Here is a 21,600-nt window from a genome sequence, read left to right as displayed (position 1 = left end):
TTGAATACACACACACAACCACATACATACATACACCATTCAGATGAAGAGGCAGAAAATACCTCATAGTCCCACAGCTGCTGGTACCAGGATCAGGACTAGGACTATGCCCTTTAAGCAGCAATTAGTGATGGGCTCAGTGAATAAACGGCATTCCAGTATTCTTGCCTGAAAAATCCCATAGATAGAGGAACCTGGCGGGCTACATTCCAAAAGGTCACAAACAGTCAGACAGGACTGAGCGACTGAGCACGCACCTGCAAAACCACGATTCAGCCATAAGCTCAGCCCCTATAGTGAAAACGTGTCAGGGAAAAGATCTGAGCCGGGACTTGGAGTACGTGTGTGCTCAGTCACTCAGTCTGGTCCAACTGTTTGCGAGCCCTGGATCATAGCCCACCAGGCTCCTCTGTCAATGGGATTTTCCAGGCAATAGGTTAAAAGCAACAAGAAGAGCATTCCAGTCATATCACTGGGGGGAAAGAACAATAGGAAGGCCCCCAGGAAGGCAGGTATAAAACATCTTTGGGAGACAGCGAACAACTCAGTTTGACTATAGGATTGGGTACAATAAAAGCTGTGATAGAAGTGAAGGCTGGTGTGCCACATGGACAACAGCACTGTGCATGGGCGTTGGTGTTAGCCTGCCTGTGAGCTTTAGCTTCTGTGTATTCCTGGCAACATTACCATATTCATCATGCATCAGTCTACTCAGCTTGAGAATAGGGGCAAAAACAGAATAGTCTTACTGTTGTTTTGAGAATTCAATGAATTAATACATAGAAACTTGAGACCATGATTGGCACACAGAAAGTACTCACCAAATGTTAGCTGTTACCATTACTGTGGAGGCAGATCATAAATGGCAGTTTAAGAGTGTGGGATCAGGTACTGTCTTGTCCTCAGCCTCTTCTTCCTTTCCAGTGACTGAAACTATTTTCTGGGCGTCTCTTATTCCAAGATACATGCTCAACTCTGCCTCAGGCTCTCAGATTTTGCCTGACCACAGACCACAGGAATACTGCCCAGGACTTTTCCTTTGATCACCCTTTGCTGATGGGCCATCCCTGACCTCAGGTTCCAGCTCTTAAAACTAGTCATTCATTTCACTCTTGAGACCCAGTTGCCTTCATGATTCTTCCTAAATTATTACTATTGACATTTTCCCCTTACCTTAAGTCCCAGTTCAGGTAACCTTCACAGCTTTCCCATCCTTCAAAGACTAGAGTACTGCTTAACTATTGCTGGTTCCCTCCTTCCCAAGGACGGCAGTCCTAATCCCAAGCTCTAGTCCAGTCCATGTTAGGTCTTGTTACCTCTTATTTCCTTTATGCTGGCCAACACCCGGCCTGCCTATACCTACAGCTTCTGCACCTGGATCCCTGTCACCATGCTTCACCCACCTGTCACAAAATCTGTACTACTTTCCACCGAAGTCCTTGACACAGAAGATATGCCAGGATTACCACCTGCCAAGCCCTGCCATGCTGAATTCTGCCTTCAGTTCAGTCACTCAGTCATGTCCAGGTCTTTGTGACCCCATGGACCGCAGCATGCAAGGCCTCCCTGTCCATTACCAACTCCCAGAGTTTACTCAAACTCATGTCCATTGAGTCAGTGATGCTATCCAACCATATCATCCTATGTCATCCCCTTCTCCTCCTGCCTTCAATCTTTCCCAGCATCAGAGTCTTTTCCAATGAGTCCATTCTTTGCATCAGGTGGCCAAAGTATTGGAGCTTCAGCTTCAGCATCAGTCCTTCCAATGAATATTCAGTAATGATTTCCTTTAGGATTAACTGCTTTGATCTCTTTGCAATCCAAGGGCCTCTCAAAACTCTTCTCCAACACCACAGTTCAAAAGCATCAATTCTTCAGCATTCAGCTTTCTTTATGGTCCAACTCTCACATCCCTACATGATTACTGGAAAAACCACAGCTTTGATTAGATGGACCTTTGTTGGCAAAGTAATGTCTCTACTTTTTAATATGCTATCTAGGTTGGTCAAAGCTTTTCTTTCAAGGAACAAGCCTCTTTTAATTTCATGGCTGCAATCACCATCTGCAGTGATTTTAGAGCCCAAAAAATAAAGTCTCTCACTGTTTCCATTGTTTCCCCATGTATTTGCCAGGAAGTGATGGGACTAGATGCCATGATCTTCATTTTTTGAATGTTGTGTTCTGTTTACTGGATGTTAATTACTTACATCACCTGCATTCTATGCCCCCCAGGGTGTTCTCCTACCCTTGATGACAGAACAGGCAGGAATAGATCAAGCAAGACTGCCAATGCTGCTCTAAGGAACTTGAACTTGTTCCTAGAGACCAGTTGTCTCTAGCACTTTTGGTATATCATTCCCTTGACAGCAAAGAATTTGAGCATGTAACTCAAAGAATTTTAGCATGTAACTCACACATTATATATGTATTCCTGTACTAATATATTATGGACATGATAGCACAAATAAATCAAACAATGAATAAAACCTAATATAAATAGAAACCCTAATATTTTCTCTTCACAGAGCTTGTATACCTTAGAAATGTCCCTGTGGAAGGCAGAGTGTGGATTATGGCTTGAAGGAAGCAAGCAAGGAGACTAGCTGAATGGCTGATCCAGGTAAGCGATAACAGTGCCCTGAATTCTGGGCTGTGGTATAAGGAATGAAACACAGATATGAAATAAAATGTGAATAAACCTCTCAAGTAGCTCACAATCAAGTAGAAGAGAGATATAGGCAAAATAACATTATCTAAGAAAAATGTTGTGATCAGTTCCACCCTTAGCTCTGGGCAAGAGGAGACCTGACCTATGCCATATGCTTTATAAGATTGTGCAAAACACACACACACACACACACACACACACACACACAATGTTTATTAAAGAATACATAGCTGCCACTGCCAGGCTTCCCTGGTGGCTCAGTGGTAAAGAATCCACCTGCCAATGCAGGAGATAGAGTTTAATTTGTGGATTAGGAAGACCCTGTGGAGAAGGAAATGAAAACCCACTCTAATATTCTCTTTTAAATTAATTTATTTATTTTAATTGGAAGCTAACTACTTTACAATATTGTGGTGGTTTTTGCCATATATTGACATGAATCAGGCACAGGTGTACATGTTTCTCCCCATTCCGAGAACACCTCCCACCTCCCTCCCCATCCAATCCCTCTGGGTTGTCCCAGTGCAACAGTATTGAGTGCCCCGTTTCATGCATCGAACTTGGAATGGTGATCTGTTTCACATATGGTAATATACATGTTTAAATGCTATTCTCTCAAATCATCCCACCCTCACCTTCTCCCACAGAGTCCAAAAGTCTGTTCTTTATATCTCTGTCTCTTTTGCTGTCTCATATATAGGATGATCATTAACATCTTTCTAAATTCCATATATATGCATTAATATACTGTATTGGTGTTTTTCTTTCTGACTTACTTCACTCTGTATAATAGGCTCCAGTTTCATCCACCTCATTAGAACTGAGTCAAATGCATTCTTTTTAATAGCTGAGTAATATTCCATTGTGTATATGTACCACAGCTTTCTTATCCATTTGTCTGCTGATGGACATCTAGGTTGCTTCCATGCCCTGGCTATTGTAAACAGTGCTGCGATGAATATTGGGTTACACATGTCTCTTTCAATTCAGCTTTCCTCAGTGTGTATGTCCAGCAGTAGGATTGCTGGGTCTTACAGCAGTTTTATTTCCAGTTTTTTAAGGAATCTCTATACTGTTCTCCATAGTGGCTGTACTAGTTTGCACCCACCAACAGTGTAAGAGGGTTCCCTTTTCTCCATACCCTCTCCAGCATTTATTGTTTGCAGGGTTTTGATGGCAGCCATTCTCACCAGCATGAGATGGTACTTCACTGTGGTTTTGATTTGAATTTCTCTGATAATGAGTGATGTTGAGCATCTTTTCATGTGTTAGTCAGCCATCTGTATGTCTTCTTTGGAGAAATGTCTGTTTAGTTCTTTGGCCCATTTTTTTATTGGGTTGTTCATTTTTCTGGTATTGAGCTACATGAGCTGTTTGTTTATTTTTGACATTAATTCTTTGTCAGTTGCTTCATTTGCTATTATTTTCTCCCACTGTGAAGGCTGTCTTTTCACCTTACTTATACTTTCCTTCGCTGTGCAAAAGCTTTTAAGTTTAATTAGGTCCCATTTATTTTTGCTTTTATTTCCATTACTCTGAGAGGTGGGTCATAGAGGATCTTGCTGTGACTTATGTCAGAGAACATTTTGCCTATGTTTTCCTCTAAGAGTTTTATAGTTTTTGGTCTTACATTTAGATTTTTAATCCATTTTGAGTTTATTTTTGTGTATGGTGTTAGGAAGTATTCTACTTCCATTCTTTTACAAGTGGTTGACCAGTTTTCCCAGCACCATTTGTTAAAGAGATTGTCTTTTCTCCATTGTATATTTTTGCCTCCTTTGTCAAAGATAAGGTGTCCATAGGTGCATGGATTTATCTGTGGGCTTTCTATCTCATTCCATTGATCTATGTTTCTTTGTGCCAGTACCATACTGTCTTGATGACTGAAGCTTTGTAGTTTAGTCTGAAGTCAGGCAGGTTGATTCCTCCAGTTCCATTCTTCTTTCTCAAGATTGCTTTGGCTATTTGAGGTGTTTTGTATTTCCATACAAAATTGTGAAATTATTTGTTCTAGTTCTCTGAAAAATACCATTGGTAGCTTGATAGAGATTACATTGAATCTATAGATTGCCTTGGGTAGTACACTCATCTTCATGATATTCATTCTTCTTCCAATCAATGAACATGTTATATTTCTCCATCTATTTGTATCACCTTTGATTTCTTTCATCAGTGTTTTATAGTTTTCTATATATAGGTCTTTTGTTTTTTAGGTAGATTTATTCCCAAGTATTTTATTCTTTTGTTGAAATTTCTCTTTCTGTTTTCTTATTGTTAGTCTATAGGAATGCAAGGGATTTCTCCACATTAATATTATATCCTGAAAATTTAGTATATTCATTGATTAGCTCTAGTAATTTTCTGGTAGAGTCTTTAGGGTTTTCTTTTTTTTATATATAGGGTTTTCTATGTAGAGGATCATGTCATCTGCAAACAGTGAGAGTTATACTTATTTTCCAATCTGGATTCCTTTTCTTTTTCTTCTCTGATTTTTGTGGCTAAAACTCCCAAAACTATGTTGAACAGTAGTCGTGGGCTGTAGCAGAGAGTGGTCACCCTTGTCTTGTTTCTGACTTTAAGGGAAATGCTTTCAATTTTTTGCCATTGAGGATAATGTTTGCTGTGGGTTTATCATATATGGCTTGTATTATGTTGAAGTATGTTCCTTCTGTGCCTGCTTTCTGGAGAGTTTTTATCATAAATGGGTGTTGAATTTTGTCAGAGGCTTTCTCTGCATGTATTGAGATAATCATATGGTGTTTATTCTTCAATTTGTTAACATGGTGTATCACACTGATTGATTTGTGAATATCAAAGAATCCTTGCATCCCTGGGATAAAGCCCACTTGGTCAAATGTATGATCTTTTTAATATGTTGTTGGATTCTGTTTGCTAGAATTTTGTTAAGGATTTTTGCATCTATGTTCATCAGTGATATTGGCCTGTAGTTTTCTTTTTTGTGGCATATTTGTCAGGTTTTGGTATTAGGGTGATGGTGGCCTCATACAAACAGTTTGGGAGTTTACCTTCCTCTGCATTTTTCTGGAAGAGTTTGAGTAGGATAGGTGTTAGCTCTTCTCTAAAGTTTTGGTAGAATTCAGCTGTGAAGCCATCTGGTCCCTGGCTTTTGTTTGTTGGAAGATTTTTTGTTACAGTTTCGATTTCTGTGCTTGTGATGGGTCTGTTAAGATTTTCTATTTCTTCCTGGTTCCGTTTTGGAAGGTTATACTTTTCGAAGAATTCATCCATTTCCTCCAAGTTATCCATTTTATTGGCATATAGTTGCTGATAGTAATCTATTATGATCCTTTGTATTTCTGTGTTGTCTGTTGTGATTTTTTCATTTTCATTTTTAATTTTGCTGATTTTATTCTTTTCCCTTTTTTTCTTGATGAGTCTGGGAATGGTTCATCTATTTTATTTATCTTCTCAAACAACCAGGTTTTAGTTTTGTTGATTTTTCCTATAGTCTCCTTTGTTTCTTTTTCATTTATTTCTGCCCTAATTTTTATGATGTCTTTCCTTTTATGAAACCTAGGGTTCTTCATTTCTTCTTTTTCTAGTTGCTTTAGGTGTAAAGTTAGGTTATTTATTTGATTTTTCTCTTGTTTCTTGAGGTAAGCTTGTATTGCTTATGAACCTTTCCCTTAGCACTGCTTTTACTGAATCCCATAGGTTTTAGGTTGTCGTGTTTTCACTTTTATTTGTTTCTATGCATATTTTGATTTCCTTTTTGACATCTTCCATGATTTGTTGGTTATTCAGAAGTGTGTTATTTAGCCTCCATATGTTTGCATTTTTAATAGTTTTTTCCTTATAGTTGACATCTAATCTTACTGCATTGTGATCAGAAAATCTGCTTGAAGTGGTTTCAATTTTTTTGAATTTGCTAAGGCTAGATTTATGGCCCAGGATGTGATCTATCCTGGAGAATGTTCCATGTGCACTTGAGAAAAAGGTGAAATTCACTGTTTGGGTGAAATGTCCTATAGATATCAATTAGGTCTAGCTGGTTCATTGTATCATTTAAAGTTTTGTTTCCTTGCTAATTTTCTGTTTGGTCGATCTATCCATAGGTGTGAGTGGGGTATTGAATTCTCCCACTATTATTGTGTTATTGTTAATTTCCCCTTTCATACTTGTTAGCATTTGCCTTATGTATTGAGGTGCTCCTATGTTGGGTGCATATATATTTATAATTGCTATATCTTCTTCTTGGATTAATCCTTTGATCATTATGTAGTGTCCTTCTTTGTCTCTTTTCATGGCCTTTATTTCAAAGTCATTTTATCTGATATGAGTACTGCTACACCTGCTTTCTTTTGGTCTTCATTTGCATGAATTATCTTTTTCCAGCCCTTCACTTTCAGACTGTATGTTTCCCTTGGTTTGAGGTGGGTCTGTTTTTGTATCCATTCAGCCAGTCTTTGTCTTTTCATTGGGGCATTCGACCCATTTACATTTAAGGTAATTATTGATAAGTATGATCCCATTGCCATTTACTTTGTTGTTTTGGGTTCGAGTTTATACACCTTTTCTGTGTTTCCTGTCTAGAGAAGATCCTTTAGCATTTGTTGAAGAGCTGGTTTGGCGGTGCTGAATTCTCTCAGCTTTTGCTTGTCTGTAAAGATTTTGATTTCTCCTTCATATTTGAATGAGATCCTTTCTGGGTATAGTAATTTAGTTGTAGGTTTTTTCTCTTTCATCACTTTAAGTATGTCCTGCCATTCCCTTCTGGTCTGAAGAGTCTCTATTGCAAGATCAGCTATTATCCTTATGGGCATCCCTTTGAGTGTTGTTTGTTGCTTTTCCCTTGATGCTGTTAATATTTGGTCTCTGTCTTTGATCTTCATTAGTTTGATTAATATGTGTCTTGGGGTGTTTCGCCTTGGGTTTATCCTGTTTGGGACTCTCTGGGTTTCTTGGAGTTGGGTGACTATTTCCTTCCCCATTTTAGGGAAGTTTTCAACTATTATCTCCTCATGTATTTTCTTATGACCTTTCTTTTTGTCTTCTTCTGGGACTCCTGTGATTCAAATATTGGGGCATTTAACATTGTCCCAGAGGTCTCTGAGGTTGTTCTCATTTAATTCTTTTTTCCTCTCTGCTTCATTTACTTCCACCATTATATCTTCCACCTCATTTATCCTATCTTCTGCCTCCGTTATTCTACTGTTGGTTCCCTCCAGAATACTTTTGATTTCAGTTACTGCATTATTCATTATTGATTGACTCTCTATTTCTTCTAGGTCCTTGTTGAACATTTCTTGCATCTTCTCAATCCTTGTCTCTAGTCTATTTATCTGTAACTCCATTTTGTTTTCAAGATTTTGGATCATCTTTACTATCATGATTCTGAATTATTTTTCAGGTAGACTCCCTATCTCCTCTTATTTTGTTTGGTTGGGTGGGCATTTATCATGTTCCTTTACCTGCTGAATATTTCTCTGCCTTTTTATACACTCCAGTATTCTTGCCTAGGAAATTCCATGGACAGAGGAGCCTGGCAAGCTACAGTCCTTGGGGTCACAAAGAGTAGGACATGACTGAGTGACTAAACAACAATCTGCTTCTGCTACTCCAGATCCAGGACTCAGCACTGTCAGGGCTCAATCCATAACCCTAGATATCCACACTCATATTTACTGCTGTTCAAGCAGTGATTTCTGTATCACTTTCCCTATGTTCTAAAAACAAAAGGTAGCCAAGTCTTAATGCAATCAGGGTTGGAGGTTGCACCTCTGCCAAGTTTGAAGACTGACAGTGTCTTAGCATACAACAAGGATATAGGCTGGAAAAACATGCTAGAAAGAGAAAAAAATGAGCCTCCAGCTCCACTGAGGTCCTCTCCAGGCCCCAGGGCTTCTGTGGCCGCTGTTCATCCCTTCCCTTGTCCTCTGCCTTGTCCTTGCTCTTCTTACGCTTGTTCTTCTTTGCCTTTTCTTCCTCCTCTCTGCCCTTCTTCTCCTTTGCATGAAGCTTGTCCTCCTTATCTTCCTCACTGTTCTCCTTATGGCCTGTCTCTTCCAGCCTGAACCCAAAGAGATCCAAGTAGTTCTTCAGCCTGAAGGAAGGGACAGGGGGCCTTGCTGGGCATCAGCAGCTGGACAGGGCCGGCTTTCTGGTCTGTTGTGTCTGAGTCTTGTTTGGACTTTTCCGTTGGCTTATAATTGGTCTTTCTGTCTCTGGTCTTGACCTCTTAAAATTCATTCCTCATACAGTAGATGGAGCATTTAAAAAAAAATAAATGTATACTAAATCATGTAATACCCCTTCGTAAAGCCCACCAATGGCTCCCTTTTTCTTTCAGAATAAAATCCAAATTCCTTCCTAGGCCAACAGAGTTCTAGTTTATTTCAGAGCCTACAGAGTTCAGAATTCTTAGTTCTTGCCCCTGTTCACTTCTCTGATTTCATCTCCTATGATTCTCCTCTTCTCTCAATATAGGGTAGCTGTACCGGCCTTAGTGCTGTTTGTTAAACACACAGAGCTCGGTTCTGCCTCAGGGCCTTTGCACGTGTTCTTTCATACACATTGAATATTCTTCCTCTGGGTCTTTGATCGGCTCTCTCTTGTCATTTAAGTCTCTTGTCCAACATCACCTCTTTGATGATAGCTTCTCTTACTATTCAGATTTAAGTATGTGCACAAACACATTCATTGTGTGTCATTCTATCCCATACCTCTGCTTTCTTTTCTTCATAACATTTGCAAGTTATTTGAATTTATCTTTTGTTGTGTGTTTATTACTTCCTTCCCCCTCTAGAATAGAAAGTCCACTACAGGATGGATTTTTGTCTGTTTTATTCATTGATGAGTACCACATATATTAATTGATTAAAACCACAAACCAAATTGGGGTGGTAGTGATTTAAGTGGCAGATGCCAGAGATGTTTTAAAGAGTCACTCTCCAGGTTGGTGCTATCAACTTAGAGAATATCAAGGTCTTAGCCCACTTGGAAGCCCCAAATGCCTCCAAAAGTCTAAAACATGGAAAGAAAATCTTAGCACTTTCAGTGGCCCTGAACCCATTCACACTGCCTTATTTCTTCCTCTTCTTTCAGGTCTGTCTATGCTTGTTTTTCTCATCCCTTTGCTGTATTCTTCTCTGATTATGCCCTAGCATGTCTGTGCACACCCAGACATCTGTCTTATTCTCCTTGGAGACCCTGGAGCCTAAGGAGTTTCTGGATGCTTCCTAGAATCCATTCTGCATATTCTTTTCTTCTCTCAAATCTTAGTGATGAAGCCCCTTCCTTTAAAAGAGCACATTACTCAGGGATTTGACCAAGATGATTGCTATAATTAATTTAAAGATGCTAGACTATGAATATCAGAAAAACATTCTCCTCTCATGCATGTAAGCAAAGCTACTCAAAAACACTTTTCTAAACTTTTCTAACATGTTACAACGTCAGTAATGTCATTGTTTTTAAATTCTATCACAAGTTTTAAAATGGAAATCAAGGTAGTAGATGGGCCTTGATGTAAATCAACAAGCTCACTTCCTGTCAACTTGGCACCAAATCAATCCAGTTAGTCAAATCACCATAAAGAAAAAAAAATGAAACATAGACTTTAAACTGCCTAGTTCCATGGATACACACAGCCAATTTCAGGCCTTTGTAGCTTAAAGAAGAGTCTAGAACAGGCAACTCTCTCAACTGTATATTAACCCTAGTTCAGACTGAGCCTCAAATCTATGGGCTGTGTTCTGATTTTAACTCATGAATGTTTGATTCACTGTTATTGTCAGTTTATGGCAACTGCTCAGCACCTTTTCTGCTTCATTTGTTCCAAAATTTCAGGAAGTTTGGGTGTGCTTCTGAATAAATTCTGTTTCATGCTGACTTCAGAAAATCACCTCTACCCTCTTCTGTGTATTTCTATATCTAGCGATGGTTGCTGAGAACTGTGTCACTTCCCCATCTGTTCTTCCCTAGTGGCAGCACTCACAGAATTCCAGCCCAGTACAATACTGCAGAATGATACTGCAAATAAGTGTCCCTGTTCAGCAAGACAGACTTTGCCATGACACTGTTCCCATCTTTTCTCTTCCTTATCCAGTCTTACTTCACTTTGTTTACTAGCTGAGTTACCAAAGGTGGTGTGTTACTTTATCCAGTTGAGGAAGTCTCTGGTTCACTTCTGAAGGATTCCTATACCAGAGATTCTAGGACAATGTGTGGATGAGTATGATTGTGATTACCAAAGAAGGCCATCTTGCTTCTTCCCCTCCATGACAACCAGGGAGCTGCTGTGATTCCAGGGGGATAAGGAGTTTGAAGTTCAGCCTCAGGGTTGATCCTCTCATTTCAAATGGACTCAGTGAGTACAATGCTCTAACACACCCTATTAACTAGCAAAGTAGGGGTAAGGGGGTCAAAGGGAAATGCTCCTGTGTATAAAATGAGAAGAGCTGGGCAGTCAGAGGTTATGTGCAGCCTCACATCTGTGACTGGATGCTGTGGGCAAAAGGAAAAGAACAATGGGCAAAAGAGGCATAGGCAGGGGAAACGGCAGTATTAGGGCAATTATATTAGATAGTTCGTAGAAAGTATCAGAACCAAAGGATTAAAAGTCTTCTAATATCTTTATCCATCATTATAAATGTCCCTGTTCTAAAAGAAATCACACCTGAGACCTTAAGGTATCTCCCCACATCTACCACACTCCCCTTGAACCAGGACAGAGGAGAGGGATGAGGGTTCTCCCAAATCTACTTCACTTCTCAAAAATGAGGGAAACAGATCCCAGATGCTGCTCTATTTGGAACCCACAATATGACAAGAAGACTTCAGAAATCCATCAATTAGGGATTCTGGTGATTTGGCCTGCTCAAGATAAAACTAATTGAGAAATGGGCCTTTCAGGCATCCATATACATTATGTAGCTTTTTTTTCATGCTGCTCTGACCCAATTCAAAGGGGAGTCTTCCCTAAAATTCCTTTCTTACAACAAAGCTGACAGCATTTACTTGGAAAACTTTGAAAAGGAAGTCTAATTGTGATTTTCAATTCAGGATTCTCCCACCTCCATTCTCCTTTTCATAAGAATTTCATTAATCCAGCCACCAGGCACAACCTCCTATTCATCCCAGTTTCTATCCTGATAACTAGCATGCATTCTTTTTGGCTTATTACCTCTAAATAAAGACTATTGAATAAATTTCTTTAGTCTCCATCAATAATTCAAATACTATATCATATCCCCAATTTAATTTTTTTAAGAATTATATTTAAAATAAACCTCTACTTTCTCCTCTTAAAAACGACTGTTTTACCTCTTTTACTTGCAAAAAATACAAAAGATCTCATGTCAACTTTTACTAGAGAAAGTGGCAGAGAATCTGAGCAGCCAAATACAAAGAATTCTCATCTGTATGGAACAACAGGGGCAGAAAGTCTAGAACTTTCTCATGGGAAAACGGCAAATTGCTTTCCTTCTCTGAACCTCAGTTTCTTCACTGTAAAATTAAGACATCTGACTTACATTGGAAAAGCTAGTTTCTGACCTAAGGGTCACCACATTGCCTTTGGCTGAGAATTTTTAGTTTTCTTGTTTCTTATTTAATGACCTACAGAACTTCACTGAATATAACATGGTTTGAGAGCACTGGGAAGGCCACTTCTCCCTCCCTTCTATGGGAAACATTTTTTTTTTCTTCTTTTGTAGTTTTGTTTAGAAGCAAACCGGTATCCAATTCTTTGCAACCTGATGGACTGTAGCCCACCAGGCTTCTCCGTCCATGGGATTTCCCAGGCAGGAATACTGGAGTAGGTTGCCATTTCCTCCTCCAGGAGATCTTCCCAACTCAGGGTTCAAACCTGCATCTCCTGCATTGGCAGACAGATTCTTTACCATTAAGCCACCAGGGAAACCAAGGGAAAACATAGATTCCTCCTGTTTATCTGATTTATTGACCAAATTTCCAGCTGTTTTCCTCCCTCTAAGCAGTTTCTCCTAAATGTATATTGCTTCAGAAAGTGTAGTATGTTAAGTTGTCATCAGCCAAGAAATGAGGAGCTTATTGAAGGGAAGGGGAAATAAAAAGGCAGAAGTTACATTCTCACCTTTGGATGGCACCAAGAAGGGAAGACCTTAGCTACAGGGCTTGTGGGCAGCATGGCACCAGCAAGGGCTTTGGGGATGGCATGGAAACAGGATATGGTTTCCCTAATCGGTCGGCCATCTTCTCCAACAGTCTGCTATCAGGTAGAACAGCTTGGGTCTTTTCTATTTCTTCTAAAAAGAATCTTCTTTCCCTCCTCATGTCAGCACAGTTGTATGCTGATAGAACAATCTATTCTGTACTTGACAAGACAATATCAGATCAAACAGCAGTCAGTCTTGCTCAGATAATCAAACATAAACTAGAATTAGATGAGGACAATGAAGGTGCCCTGATAAAGAACTGCAAACCAGGCACTACACCATCTCTGAGACCCATTTTCTCCAACTTCACAAGTTTATGAGTTCATGAATTAAACCCAACAACCTTACTAGGTATAAAGCTCTGTTCTGGGGTCTAGAAGAGAAGATCAGGCAGCGAAAGCCTGAGTTCTCCCTTCAAGTCACTTCTGATAGAGGTGACTTGATCATGTATCTTTGTACCTAACACTGGAAGCTTATTTTAATGCACAGGTTGACTTAGGGTAAGATCCAGGGAAAACATCCTAGGATGCTAAGGTAATCAAAAACCATGGAGGTGCCAAGTCCCAAGATTTAAGCTGCTGGGAGGAAGTAGAGCAGGAAAAGAAAGCATATGGTTTTTATCTTTCACTCCTCCCTCTGCCTTTTGTTCTATTCAAGCTTTGAACAGATCGGATGAGGCCCACTTACAGACTGCAGCCATAAAATTAAAAGATGCTTTTTCCTTGGAAGAAAAGCTATGAAAAACCTAGACAGTGTATTAAAAAGCAGAGGTATCACTTTACCAACAAATTCCGTGTAGTCAAAGCTATTGTTTTCCCAGTAGTCATGTATGGATGTGAGTATGGACATAAAGAATGCTGAGTGCCAAAGAATTCCAGTGTTCTTGACTGGAGAATCCCAGGGACAGGGGAGCCTGGTGGGCTGCCGTCCATGGGGTCGCACAGAGTCGGATACAACTAAAGCAACTTAGCAGCAGCAGTGGTGCTGAGGAAGACTCTTGAGAGTCCCCGGGATATCAAGAGGATCAAATCAGTCAATCCTAAAGGAAATCACCCCTCACTATTCATTGGAAGGACTGATACTGAAGCTGAAGCTCCAATACTTCGGCTACCAGATGCAAAGAGCCAACTCACTGGAAAAGACCCTGATCCTGGGAAAGACTGAGAGCAGCAGAAGAAGGTGATGACAGAGGATGAGATGTTTGGATGGCATCACCAATTCAATGGCCATGAGTTTGAGCAAACTCCAGGAAATGGTGAAGGACAGGGAAGCCTGGTGTGCCTCAGTTCATTGGGATCCCAAACAGTCAGACATGATTTAGCAACTGAACAACAGCAATACTCACAGTGGAGCGGGCACCCTACTGAGTCTACCAATTCAAATGCTAATTTCATCCAGAAACACCCTCAGACACACCCAGAATCATTTTTAATCTGGGCACCCCATGGCCAGTCAAGCTGACATGTAAAATTAACCATCACAATAAGCAATATTTAGGCCAGATGGAAGGAAGTGGTCTTCCATAGTAGAGAAACAAGGAATGTGAAGGCAACAAAAGAGCAGGAGAAAGAACTGTGTGATATGATCCAACTGCCATGGAAGGAGAGCCACTGGAAGTCTGTAGGAAGAGGCCATGGAGAAGAGTAGGAACCGAAATCCTGAAATTTGGGTAAACCAAGTTGATATTTTGTATCGTATCAGATCAGATCAGTCGCTCAGTCATGTCCGACTCTTTGCGACCTCATGAATCACAGCACGCCAGGCCTCCCTGTCCATCACCAACTCCTGGAGTTCACTCAGACTCACGTCCATCGAGTCAGTGATGCCATCCAGCCATCTCATCCTCTGTCGTCCCCTTCTCCTCCTGCCCCCAATCCCTCCCAGCATCACAGTCTTTTCCAATGAGTCAACTCTTCGCATGAGGTGGCCAAAGTGCTGGAGTTTCAGCTTTAGCATCATTCCTTCCAAAGAAATCCCAGGGCTGATCTCCTTCAGAATGGACTGGTTGGATCTCCTTGCAGTCCAAGGGACTCTCAAGAGTCTTCTCCAACACCACAGTTCAAAAGCATCAATTCTTTGGCACTCAGCCTTCTTCACAGTCCAACTCTCATATCCATACATCACCACAGGAAAAACCACAGCCTTGACTAGACAAACCTTTGTTGGCAAAGTAATGTCTCTGTTTTTGAATATGCTATCTAAGTTGGTCATAACTTTCCTTCCAAGGAGTGTCTTTTAATTTCATGGCTGCAGTCACCATCTGTAGTGATTTTTGAGCCCAGAAAAATAAAGTCTGACACTGTTTCCACTGTTTCCCCATCTATTTCCCATGAAGTGGTGGGACCGGATGCCATGATCTTCGTTTTCTGAATGTTGAGCTTTAAGCCAACCTTTTCACACTACACTTTCACTTTCATCAAGAGGCTTTTGAGTTCCTCTTCACTTTCTGCCATAAGGGTGGTGTCATCTGCATATCTGAGGTTATTGATATTTCTCCTGGCAATCTTGATTCCAGCTTGTGTTTCTTCCAGTCCAGCGTTTCTCATGATGTACTCTGCATAGAAGTTAAATAAACAGGGTTACAATATACAGCCTTGACGAACTCCTTTTCCTATTTGGAACCAGTCTGTTGTTCCATGGCCAGTTCCAATTGTTGCTTACTGACCTGCATACAGATTTCTCAAGAGGCAGATCAGGTGGTCTGGTAATCCCATCTCTTTCAGAATTTTCCACAGTTGATTGTGATCCACACAGTCAATAAAGCAGAAATAGATGCTTTTCTGGAACTCTCTTGCTTTTTCTATGATCCAGCGGATGTTGGCAATTTGATCTCTGGTTCCTCTGCCTTTTCTAAAACCAGCTTGAACATCAGGAAGGTCACGGTTCACATATTGCTGAAGCCTGGCTTGGAGAATTTTGAGCATTACTTTACTAGCGTGTGAGATGAGTGCAATTGTGCGGTAGTTTGAGCATTCTTTGGCATTGCCTTTCTTTGGAATTGGAATGAAAACTGACCTTTTCCAGTCCTGTAGCCACTGCTGAGTTTTCCAAATTTGCTGGCATACTGAGTGCAGTACTTTCACAGCATCATCTTTCAGGGTTTGGAATAGCTCAACTGGAATTCCATCACCTCTACTAGCTTTGTTCGTAGTGATGCTTTCTAAGGCCCACTTGACTTCACATTCCAGGATGTCTGGCTCTAGGTCAGTGATCACACCATCGTGATTATCTGGGTCGTGAAGATCTTTTTTGTACAGTTCTTCTGTGTATTCTTGCCATCTCTTCTTAATATCTTCTGCTTCTGTTAGGTCCATACCATTTCTGTCCTTGATCGAGCTCATCTTTGCATGAAATGTTCCTTTGGTATCTCTGATTTTCTTGAAGAGATCCCTAGTCTTTCCCATTCTATGGTTTTCCTCTATTTCTTTGCATTGATCACTGAAGAAGGCTTTCTTATCTCTTCTTGCTATTCTTTGGAACTCTGCATTCAGATGTTTATATCTTTCCTTTTCTCCTTTGCTTTTCGCTTCTCTTCTTTTCACAGCTATTTGTAAGGCCTCCCCAGACAGAGGTATTAATAGTTCCAGTAAGGAATCTGTACTCCTGAAGATTGTCCACTTCTCTGTCTTTGCCCTCTCACACCAAATTTTCTATTAAAAGTTCCTTTTGAAAAGGTCCAAACATGTTTCTGCTTAACTAAGGTAGAAGGCATTTTCTCCTAATTGTAGAAGACAGATAGGTAATGCTGATACTCTGTTTCAAAGTACAAAGCCATGGCCTTGTTCAGAGATCAGGAAACAATAAGTTTCTTGTTCAACATTGGCAGATGGGCCACATCCTACATATATTCTGAAGCCTTCCTGCTCAAATGCTAGGTAAACATTGATCCCAAACTGATGATTAATGACTTGTGGCACCAAGCACCCCCCAACTCTCACTCTCAATATGTTTCTCTCAGCAGATGGTCTATTTCTTGGCCCAGAGAAAATAAAAACCACTAAGTATAAACTCCCCAACTCCCTGGACCCCTCCCTACATACTTTTCTATATATGTACCTGCCTACCTGCTTGTCTCTTATAGAGAGAACGGGTTTTCCTCCTAACTCAGATCAAACCTCCAGCTGGGTTCTGAATCCCATCCCCTGTCTCCTTATGAATCATACTTCAGTGACTAGCCTTTTAAGTTTAATTTTTTTAATTATTAAAGTATGATAACACATTTACTGGAGACTTGGAAAATATAGAACAAGGTCACATATAGTTCCACTACATATTACAATTATTTCTTAAGTAGATAAATTAAGATTTTAGTTGAATTTCAATATTAAGCATTCAAAAATTAACAGAATGAATATACAGAGGTAGAAAGATATAGAAGATCTGAAAAGCACTGTAAACCAATTGAACATAATTAGGATTTATATAATTTTCATATGACAGTAGCATACAAATTCTATTCAAGTTCCCATAGACTGTAAACTAGGAGACACTGGAACATATACCCAGGGACATACAACAAGGTACAAAAATTTCATGGTCTAAAAGGTATTGGAAACTTATAGAGTCTGTTCTCTTATCACTGTGGAATTACGCTAGAAATCAGTATCAAAAGATATTTGAAAATAACTCACATAGTTTCAAGTGCGATGTGACATTCATCAAGAGAACTCTTCAACTTAGCCATCAAAATCCTCAATAAACTTATACTGAAAAAAACACAGAGGATGATTGCAGAGAAGAATGCATTTAAATAAGAAATTAGTATCAAAATGAGACATTAATATGAATGATAAACAAAATCCCATGTATTTGGACATTAAATGTCCACTTTTAAATGATGGGTGTATCTAAGAACCTATAACAAGAAAAATTAGAAAATATTTGTAATAAAATAAAAATGAAAAGAGAATTCACCAGAATTTGTTGCATGCAGCTGAAGCTGCCCAATGCAATTAAATACAACAGAGAGTCTTGAATAAGATATGAAAACAAATAATGGACACTAGCATAAAATTTTGTGAAATCTGAACAAAAACTGTACTTTAGTTTATTCTGTATCACTTGTTAATTTCCTGTTAGGTTTTTTATGGATTAGAAATTTCAAGCTTCATTCAAATTTTTTTAAAAGCACTAAGATAATAAGTTTTCTAGACTTTTAGCAGTAATATTAGATGCCAAAATACATGGAATTATATCAAAGTTTTGAGTGAATATAAATTAGAAATCTAGCATGCTATTCATACTAAGTCAAACAAGTTGAATGAAAATGTCATAAATTTTTTTAGGTAGGCAGAAATTCATAAATTTTCTAAAATATACTATACATACTATATATATGTGTGTACAAAAGCTTTTCTACTATGCTTGATAAAGGCTTGAGAAAGAACAACAAAAAAAGAGGAGAAATAGGAAAACTCAATAAAATGGGAGCACTGAATATGAAATAGAAAACGTGAAGCAAACTACATAAAAGTAAAAGATCATCATATAGTCCAATTGTTTTTAAACATTGCTCATTAGAAGCACAACTGGAGCTTTGGAGGAAAAAAAAAAAAAAAACTCTGATTCAAATTCTAGCTCTGACATTTATAAACACAAGCAAACAATTTGACTACTTAATGTCTCAGTTTCCTACACCTGTAAAATAGGGATGATAATGGCACCTATCTGTGGGAAGTATCTCACCTGTGAGATATTGAACATGTTCATCACAGAAACTGACACAGAATAAGCATTCGGTAAATTCTTATAGTTGTTTTACTTACTATTATTACAGCCAACTCAATATAGCCAAAAATGAAAATATAATTTCCACTTATACATCTTGTTTCCTATTCCAAATTCCTTAAAATACGGTATATTTTACCATGGTATTACCATCCTCCCAATCCAAATGTAGGGACCCAAGAGTCACCCTAGTCTTTCTTTTCCTCTCCTTCTCTTCCTTTCCTTCCTCCTTTCCCTTTCCCTACCCTTTCTCCTTCTGCTTGTCCCCAACCCTCAATGGTCCTGAGACTTCCCTGGAGGTCTAGTGGTTAAGATTCCGTGCTTCCAGTGCAGGTGGCGCAGGTTCAATCCCTGGTCAAGGAATTAAGATCTCACGTGCCGTGTGGCCAAAACGTAAAAATTCTTTTTAAAAAGTCACCAAGTCCTGGTGTTCCTGACTCTTGACTGTCACTCACCTCTGCCCTCTCTTGTATATCCTCCTACCTGCTCCTACTTCTTAGGAACTCTATTCTTCATTTCTTGCTCACACTTTGCCAATGACTTCCTGATTGGTCTGCCTCTTCCTGTATCGCCTACTGCCAATCTGCCCTCTACTATGCTTCTAGAGTAATCTGTGCAAATCACAGATCTGATCATTTTACTTTCCTGCTCAAGACCCTTCAGTGAGATTTCATCAGCTACAGAATAAAATCTAAACTCGTGTGTGGTGTATTTACTAGACCCTTCAGCATCTGGTTCTTGCCTAATTGGCCCTTGACAAATCTCCCACCACTTTTCACCTCTCCCATCTCACCCTCTTACTATATACTCTATCAGTTTTGTGTCATCAGTTTTTTGTTCTTAGAACATCCCCCTTTCTCACATACCCAATTGACAAACTCCTTTAAATCTTAAAGGTTTATTGCAAATACTTCTTCCTGCCATCATGGATCATAAAATCATGTGAAGGAGATAGGCATAAAGCAACAAAATAGATAAATGAGTTAATTTAAAACATGATGAGTCAAAACTAATACAATATTGTAAAGTTTAAAAATAAAATAAAATTTAAAAAAAAAAACATGATGAGTGACATGAAGAAAATAAAACATGGTGATGAGAAAGAGTAATTGACCAATACAGTAGTTAGAGTAGATTTCTTAAGAGGTAGAGCATGAGCTGACATCTATATGACTTGAAGGAGCCAGGCATGAAAATACCTAAGAGAAGAGCAATACAAGATCCTGAAAGAGAAAACACTTCTGTTTATCAAAATAGCCAGTGAAGACAGAACAAAATAAGCAAGGTAGATCATGTTGAACATAGGCCAAATCTTGGAGGGTCCTTCAGTAAAGAGTTACTTTATTAGTAAAATTATTTTGTACATTTATCACAAAAACTTTAAAAATTGTTTTTAATATAGATTTTTTAATATATGACAAAAAGACCTCTAGAAGAGAGACAAAAATATGATTTACATTTTTAAAAGATTACTCCAGAGGATGAATCATAAGAGAAAAGTGTGGAAGCAGGGGGATCAGTTCGGAAGTTATTGCAGTGGTCCAGGTGAGAGATGATGGATGGATGGACTAGGGTAATGGCAGTCAAGGTGGAAAAGTGATAGAGTTCATGACATATATTTAACATAGACAAGACTGTCATGTTTTGGAGGGTGAGAGAGAGAAATCAAGGTTGGTGAGTTTTCTGCCTTGAGCAAGTAGGTGGATGGTGATGCCTTTTACTTAAGATGGAGACTACTGAGGAAGGAATAAATTTGGGATGAGAAGGTCAGAATCAAGGTATTTACACCTCTCTAGGTGATCTATCCAAATTATTTTAGACTTTGGAATTCCAGTCTATATCACACTTTCAGCCAAGCTTCTCTTCTACATTCAGTGTCAAAACCCATTTATCCACAAGTCTGTACAGTGGGGGAAAGAGAAAGAGGCAAATTGAGAGAGTAGTTTTGAAACATATACATTATCATGTGTAAAATAGATAGCCAGTGGGAATTTGCTGTAAGATGCAGGAAGCTCAAATCCAATGCTCTGCAACAACCTAGAGGGGTGGGATGGGGTGGGAAGTGGGAGGCAGGTTCAAGAGGGAGGGGGCATATGTATATCTATGGCTGATTCATGTTGAAACCAACATATGGCAGAAACCAACACAATATTGTAAAGCAAGTATCCTCCAATTAAAAATAAATTTATTAATTTTTTAAAAACCCATTGTCTTCAGCACACTATCTTCAGGCCTTCTAAATGCTTCAGAAATGGAATGGCTTCTTTGGTGCTACTTTGTTCACCACTAAGATAGAGTGATTTTGTGTGCTGTATGCTTAGTTGCTCAGTCGTATCTGACTCTTTGTGACCCCATGGACTGTAGCCTGCCAGGCTCCTCTGTCTATGGAATTCTCTAGGCAAGAATACTAGAGTGGGTTGCCATTTCCTTCTCCAGGGGATCTTCCTGACCCAGGGATCGAACCCAGGTCTCCCGCATTGCAGGTGGATTCTTTACCATCTGAGCCACCAGGGAACTTCTATTACTGAACTTTGTGCCTCTTACTGATGTAGTAGATGCAGGTTAAAACCATAAGGGTCAGAGAAGATTCTATAGCAACAGTCTTCAAGAATGTTTTCAAATTAGATGGGTTCAAGAGGGAGGAGACATATGTATATGGCTGATTCATGTTGATGTTTGGCAGAAACCAACACAATTCTGTAAAGCAATTATCCTTCAATTAAAAAATAAACTTAATTTTAAAAACTAGATGGATTATTCACTTGAATGCCTCAATAATTTCCAATCATTCATGGCACTGCTTATCCATTTTATAGGCCCCTGCTCAGTGCTTCAGTGCATAGTCTCTCAGTCATGTCTGACCCTTTGTGACCCTATGGATTGTAGCCCACCAGGCTCCTCAGTCCATGGTATTCTCCAGACTATTCTTGTCTGGATACTAGAGTGGGTTGTCATGCCCTCCTCCAGGGGATCTTCCCAACCCAGGGATCAAACCCACATCTCTTATGTCTCCTGCATTGACAGGTGTGTTCTTTACCACTAGTCCCA

General features: G+C 39.4%; 1 pseudogene; it reads right to left on the bottom strand.

Moving 5' to 3' along the window:
• LOC139181518 (rho GTPase-activating protein 12-like) overlaps positions 1–10,910 on the bottom strand; it is a 99,561-nt pseudogene extending 88,651 nt beyond the window's left edge.
• Between the last annotated feature and the right edge of the window lie 10,690 nt (positions 10,911–21,600).

This window comes from Bos indicus, chromosome X, assembly GCF_029378745.1.
Source record: "Bos indicus isolate NIAB-ARS_2022 breed Sahiwal x Tharparkar chromosome X, NIAB-ARS_B.indTharparkar_mat_pri_1.0, whole genome shotgun sequence".
In the NCBI taxonomy this organism is placed as follows: Eukaryota; Metazoa; Chordata; class Mammalia; order Artiodactyla; family Bovidae; genus Bos; species Bos indicus.
This window is presented reverse-complemented; position numbering and strand designations above follow the sequence as displayed.